Source organism: Lissotriton helveticus, chromosome 3_1, assembly GCF_964261635.1.
Source record: "Lissotriton helveticus chromosome 3_1, aLisHel1.1, whole genome shotgun sequence".
In the NCBI taxonomy this organism is placed as follows: domain Eukaryota; kingdom Metazoa; phylum Chordata; class Amphibia; order Caudata; family Salamandridae; genus Lissotriton; species Lissotriton helveticus.
In genome coordinates this window covers 313287871-313293870 of record NC_136061.1, presented here as the reverse complement: position 1 = coordinate 313293870, position 6000 = coordinate 313287871, and positions in this window count along the sequence as shown.

Below are 6000 nucleotides of genomic sequence, written 5' to 3'. Positions count from 1 at the left end.
CGACAGAGCGCCTAGAAGAGTGCTGAAGCGCAAGACCAAGGGTGAGTCCAGCCCAGCGACTACCCTTCTTGAACAGTAGGCAATGCTGACTTGACATAGTGCATGTGGAGATTCACGTCTTCCTGGCGGCCATCTTTAAGTCAGGCACCCTGCATAGGATAACACTGACTCCTACCACAGCGGCCATTTTGAAGTCAGGCAAGTCACCAGAAACCCCTACAAACCTGCAATTTCCACAAAATTAAAGACTTGTACGGTCTGTTGAGACCATATCCCTGCCCAGCATGTCTGTGGAGGCTGATTCCACGCTCACAACTGCTACTGGGTCTGCCAAACAGGCCCCACAACCGAGACCAATGCCTTGTGGGAGTGCCATACCTGCGCCCTCCGGAGCCTCTGGTGCTGACGTCCGGGAACAGCATGGGGCCCAAATGGAAGAGCTGGGCTGAAGATTTAGAGGATTTTATGATGGGGTCTCAGGTGCAAGACTCTAAACAGAAACTGATAGCTTTGCGAAACTTGATAGGGAAAGACATTGCGCAGATCATCAAAGAACTGCCTGCTGCCAATGCCGCCTCATATGAAGATGTGAAGGGAGCTTTAGACAGGAAGTTCCTCCATAAACGAAACCTAGACTACGAACGATATACTTTCAACCTTGCCTCACAAGAAAAAGACAAGCCAATGTGTGACTTCATTGCCCGCATCCGGCGCCTGGCCCGCTACTGTGAGTTTGACACCTTTAATGCCGAAGATGCACTCCGTCTGCGCATTATTGAAGGATGTCAGTCGGAATCACTGCGCCGCCGATTGCTAAAGAAACACTACACACTCGAGGAAATAGAAGAACCTACCCGCATTAATGATCAAGCAGAGGAACACGCCAAGAAGATGGAAGCCAGCAAATCTGACAAAAAGGAACAAGCTTTTCAAATACAGTCTCACACAGACTCGAGGCGTCGCCCCGACCATCACAAACCTGGACGAACGACAAAGTCCCACCGCGCGACCTCATCGCGCAACAAAACTCGAAACAGTCAGACAAGAATACTGGCTTCGCAATGCTACAGATGTGGCCAAGACTACCCGCATTCAGGCCAATGTAGGGCAGCAGTGTCATCGTTGTGGAAGGGAAAACCACTTTGAAGCGGCCTGTCAGACGCGACGGTCGGAAATGAAGCTGACCAAGCTCAAACACAGGTGCGACGCTCTGTGGCGGAGGAATATATCCATTTCGTCATTGACAATGCATGTCCTCCAGCGGTGCTGTTAGACGCTATTCGTGAAGCATCGGCTCAAGACGCCACCACCCAAGCCATCATGCTCCGAATACGTACTAACTCGTGGAGACACCTAGAAAATACTCACCAAGATACAGCTACCAATACTCAAGAACTTGCTGCATTCAAACACGTCCAAGAAGAACTATCAATCAGCGCGGACGGCTTATTACTGAGAGGTGGGAGGATAGTCATTCCTCAGAGATTGCGACAGGGTGTTATCAACCTAGCCCATGAAGGACACAGAGGAGTGGTGGCCACAAAGAAAGCACTCGGGGTACGCGTCTGGTTCCCATCACTCGATCAGATGGATTCGTCGAGTCAAGGAAGAAACAGTGATGGCGAGCATCGCAGAACATTGACCCCTGAAGACACGAGGGACAGCAGTCCATCTGAACAGGTATGGACAAGTCGTCCACGAAGAACAACTAGGAGACCTGTTCGACTCATCGAAGAACTCTGAGGGACAGTAAGCATTATCATACAAAAGGGGGAGGTGTCATGACGTCCTGCCTGACCCTGGTGTCAGGGCGGGGCAGGCGGAAGGGGAGGAGCTGGGGGGGCTGGAGGAACGCGGCAGAATGAGAGAGATGCAGTAGAATACAGAGCTGTTGAACAAAGCTTCCACGTCTGTGTCTTCCTTGGGGGCCTGAACATGAGAACAAGTGCAACTAGCAGCAGGCAGGATGCACAGGCTGAGGACAATAGAGAGTTTTAAAAACAAAAGTTTCGCTTTAGATTGACACTTCCTTGGCTTCTGAATATGTTCGGCACACATGCTAAAATTAATAACCTTCATTTCATTGTGAAGGTAACTTCAATATCTTTCATTTATGTTCAAATGATAAATGAGACGGCTCCTGTGAGGTAAAAAATATTGATACAAAAATTACTGCATTATGGGAGACAGTCATATTTCTACATAAATCACTGTAATGTGTCCGTTAGTGAAATGCATGTTCTCTCTCTCTCTTTACGAAAAACATTATTGCATAACTTTTTTCTGGTTATCCTTCCAAAAATACTCATCAACCTTGGTCCATTTTTTAGATCACCAGATGGCTCCATATTCATCCTCAGATCCTAGAGCGCATCCGTCCCTTTAAAGCTTCGAAGTGGGCTTAGGATGGAATAAGTACTATATTAACTAACAAGCAACGACACTGTGTAGGGTCCTACAGCTGGTATACTGACGGGAAGAGGGCAGGAATACTGACACAAGAAGACTAGCACAGTGGCACCAACAAGGACACAGGCCACTGACACTGTCACTGGCACCCTGCCGCAGGAGTGTCACAGTGACATGGGGACATCGACATAGAGAGATAAACGCAGGCTGTCACTAGGACACTAACTAAGGGACACTGACCGAGGGCAATGACAAATGGGCACTGTCACGAGCAGAGATCAACACTGGCACAGGGGGCAGAAAAATTCAGCCACCAATACTGACATGGAAAGAGTGGCACGTTGACATGGGACACAAGCACTAGCATTGACAAGGGGAGTTTCACTGGGGCACTGACACAGAGACCCTATGGCACAAGGTTATTGGAGCTAAGAAACAATACCAGAATAGTGACACAACATAGGTGCCAGCTTTCATGGGGAGACCCCTACACCAGGCGTACGGCACAGCCATGATCCCAGAAATTGTTTCCACTCACAGGCTCAGAAGCATCTGTCAGGTCAATGGATCTGATTGGGAAATGAGAGAGCTGTATCCCTCCCCATTGACACTGTAATTGTCTCTACATGTTATTGCTGTGGCCCTAATACATGTGAAGTAGGTCTGTAGGGCAACCTAATCAAGAGGTTAGGAGCACCACGGTCTTGATTAAGGAATTGAGACATTTGAAACAAGCCGTGGCATAGCTAATAGGTCTCGCCTTTGGGACCTTATGTGTTTAGCCAGAACTTTTGGCTATGTTGTAGAGCATTGCGGCTGCTGTGCATCATGTTGAAAAGTTATAATAAAAAGTGTTAACCATTTCTGTTACCTTTATGCAAACCAAGAAGGCATTATATACAACTGAACAACCTGATTAAAAAAAGATTTTAACATAAAAATTGTCTTCTAGTTTTTTTGTACTTGCAATCCTGTCTGTTCTCATGCTTGTTTGATATAATCTTTTGTTATGGGGGAGCGGGACATAAATAACGGGGGAGTGGAGGTTGAAAAACAGTAATTTAATTAGAACACGAGCAGCGGACGAACACTAGGGGAGAATCAACAGATGCCAGATTCTGAGGGCAGACTGATGTGATGCTTAGGTGATGTTTAGGTGATGCTTTGGTGATGCTTAGGTGGTGCGCTGATGCAAAATGGTGGTAGTGAGTGATGTTTGGTGCTCAGATGGTGCCACTATATGGTGTGGATTGGAGGTACGTTGTGGATTGTGGAGTTGAAATACGTTGTTTGGTGTGTAATTATGTGCTATGTATTGGAAATGTGTTGAGTTGAATTGTGTGGCCTGGAACTGTGGTGTTGAGTGATATTATGCTTAGTTAAACTGTGTCATGGTGTGGAGTGCATTCATCTTGATTGGTGGTATGTGGCATAGAGTGCATTTATGGGGAGTGTATTTATGTTGCATTGAGTAGAGTGCAATTATGTGGAGTGTAATTATGTGACACTGAGTGGTATTATGTGGAGTGTATTTATGTTGCATTGTAGGGTGTAATTATGTGGTACTGAGTGGTATGTGGGGTGTATTTATGTTGCAATGAGTAGAGTGTAATTACACGGCGTGTAACTATGTCATACTGAGTGGTATTATGTGGAGTGCATTTATGTTGCATTGAGTAGAGTGTAATTATATGGCCTGTAATTATGTGGTACAGTGTTATTATGTGGAGAGTATATATGTTGCATTGAATAGAGTCTAATTATGTGACGTGTGATTATGTGGTACTGAGTGGTATTATCTGGAGTGTATTTATGTTGCATTGAGTAGAGTGTAATTACGTGGTGTGTAATTATGTGGAACTGAGTGGTAATATGTGGAGTGTATTTATGTTGCATTGAATAGAGTGTAATTATGTGGCGTGTAATTATGCGGCACTGAGTGGTATTATGTGGAGTGTATGTTGCATTCAGTAGAGTGTAATTATGTGGTGTGTAATTATGTGGCACTGAATGGTATTATGTGGAGTGTTTTTATGTTGCATTGATTAGAGTGTAATTATGTGGCACTGAGTGGCATCATGTGGAGTGCTTTGTGTTGCATTGAGTAGAGTGTAATGATGTGGCACATAATTATGTGGCACTGAGTGGTATTATGTGGAGGGTTTTTATGTTGCATTGAGTAGAGTGGAAATGTGGCATGTAATTGTGTAGCACTGAGTGGTATTAGGTGAAAACTCCATAAGAGGCTGGGGAATATGAGCTTTGCACGGTGTGTCCTTGCCTCACATGCTGCCTGCGTTGAACGCCTGATGGCTGAGCTTTAACAACATGTAACTGTGAAAGTTAATCCTAAGTAAACATAAAAGAAACATATGAAGAACCACCGCACAAACTACCGTACTCACATACAACTCAAATTATAAGGAGCTCTGTAAAATTAAAACACGTTTTTCCTCACCTGGTTTGCGTCAAGTGGTGGCAAAAAGTAAAAACAAACACAAAACAAGCGAGGATGCGAAAGTGAAAGCAACTGCGCTATAAATTAGTAACCTGATCCACTACCAGCTGCCAGCCTGCGCGTCGAAGCTCGCTCCCGAGACCCAAAGGCCATGAGAGTGAATGTTTAGAGGAAAGGCGGTACATCCACCTGTCTTTGGCCATTTGCGTGCTTTCATTTTTGAAAGCCAGACACAAATGCAAATGGAATGTGTGAGAGGAGTCCGACCCACACGGAGAAGTCTCTGGGAAGTCTGGAGTTATTCCAAGAAGCCCTCTCCTAGAGCAGTGCATGCACGCTGTGCTAGGCTCGACCTAAAAAGTAGCACCAGTGCTGGATTGGCCATGGAGGACACAAAGAAAGCCAACAGGACCAGCGGGCAACTTTGAGCAGTGGCTGAACAGAGAGATCATCAGCCATCCAGTTGGCAAACTGCTCTGAGGGAGCGGACACAATATTCATGTAGACGTATATATAATTTCCCCCACTTCTTCCAAATCCTTCTGGAGATAGTGAGGCTTACTTGTCACACTCGCTCTGTACATTATAGGTCTAGTATGAACACATTCTGCATGGGTACTTTTAGTTCCCACTTCACCACAGAATAGCCCTTTTTTCTCTGGTATGAATGGCTGCTGGTGCTGTAGGGAGTGAGGTTGACTCTATTCTGCCACAGAATGTTAAATCCCTTCGCAAAGTACAACTAGTTGGAAGACTAAAATTATTCAAATTAAGTAAAGGAGGTGATGACCTCTACCAATGTAAACACCATGATGCCTATGAGCCCTATCCTGCACATATTAGCACCAGTGACCCATGTTTATTGTGCCTCATGGGGAGTCAGAGTGGGTTCTGTGAACAAGGAACTACACCTGTAAGCACATTTTCCCACATCCGTGGTAGGAACTTCCGAAATTTAGTAACATCTGAAAAGTACATCCTTGCTGTTCTTGCCGTGTTCTAGATCGTGTGCATGAGTCCTACGTGGACTTAATTGGGTGGGCAGCTGCAGTTTCATGGTGCTAGTGGGCTCACAGCTGGCGTGATCTAAGCATAAGGGGGATGTCTTCTGCCTCTTCCTCGACTCACAGCGG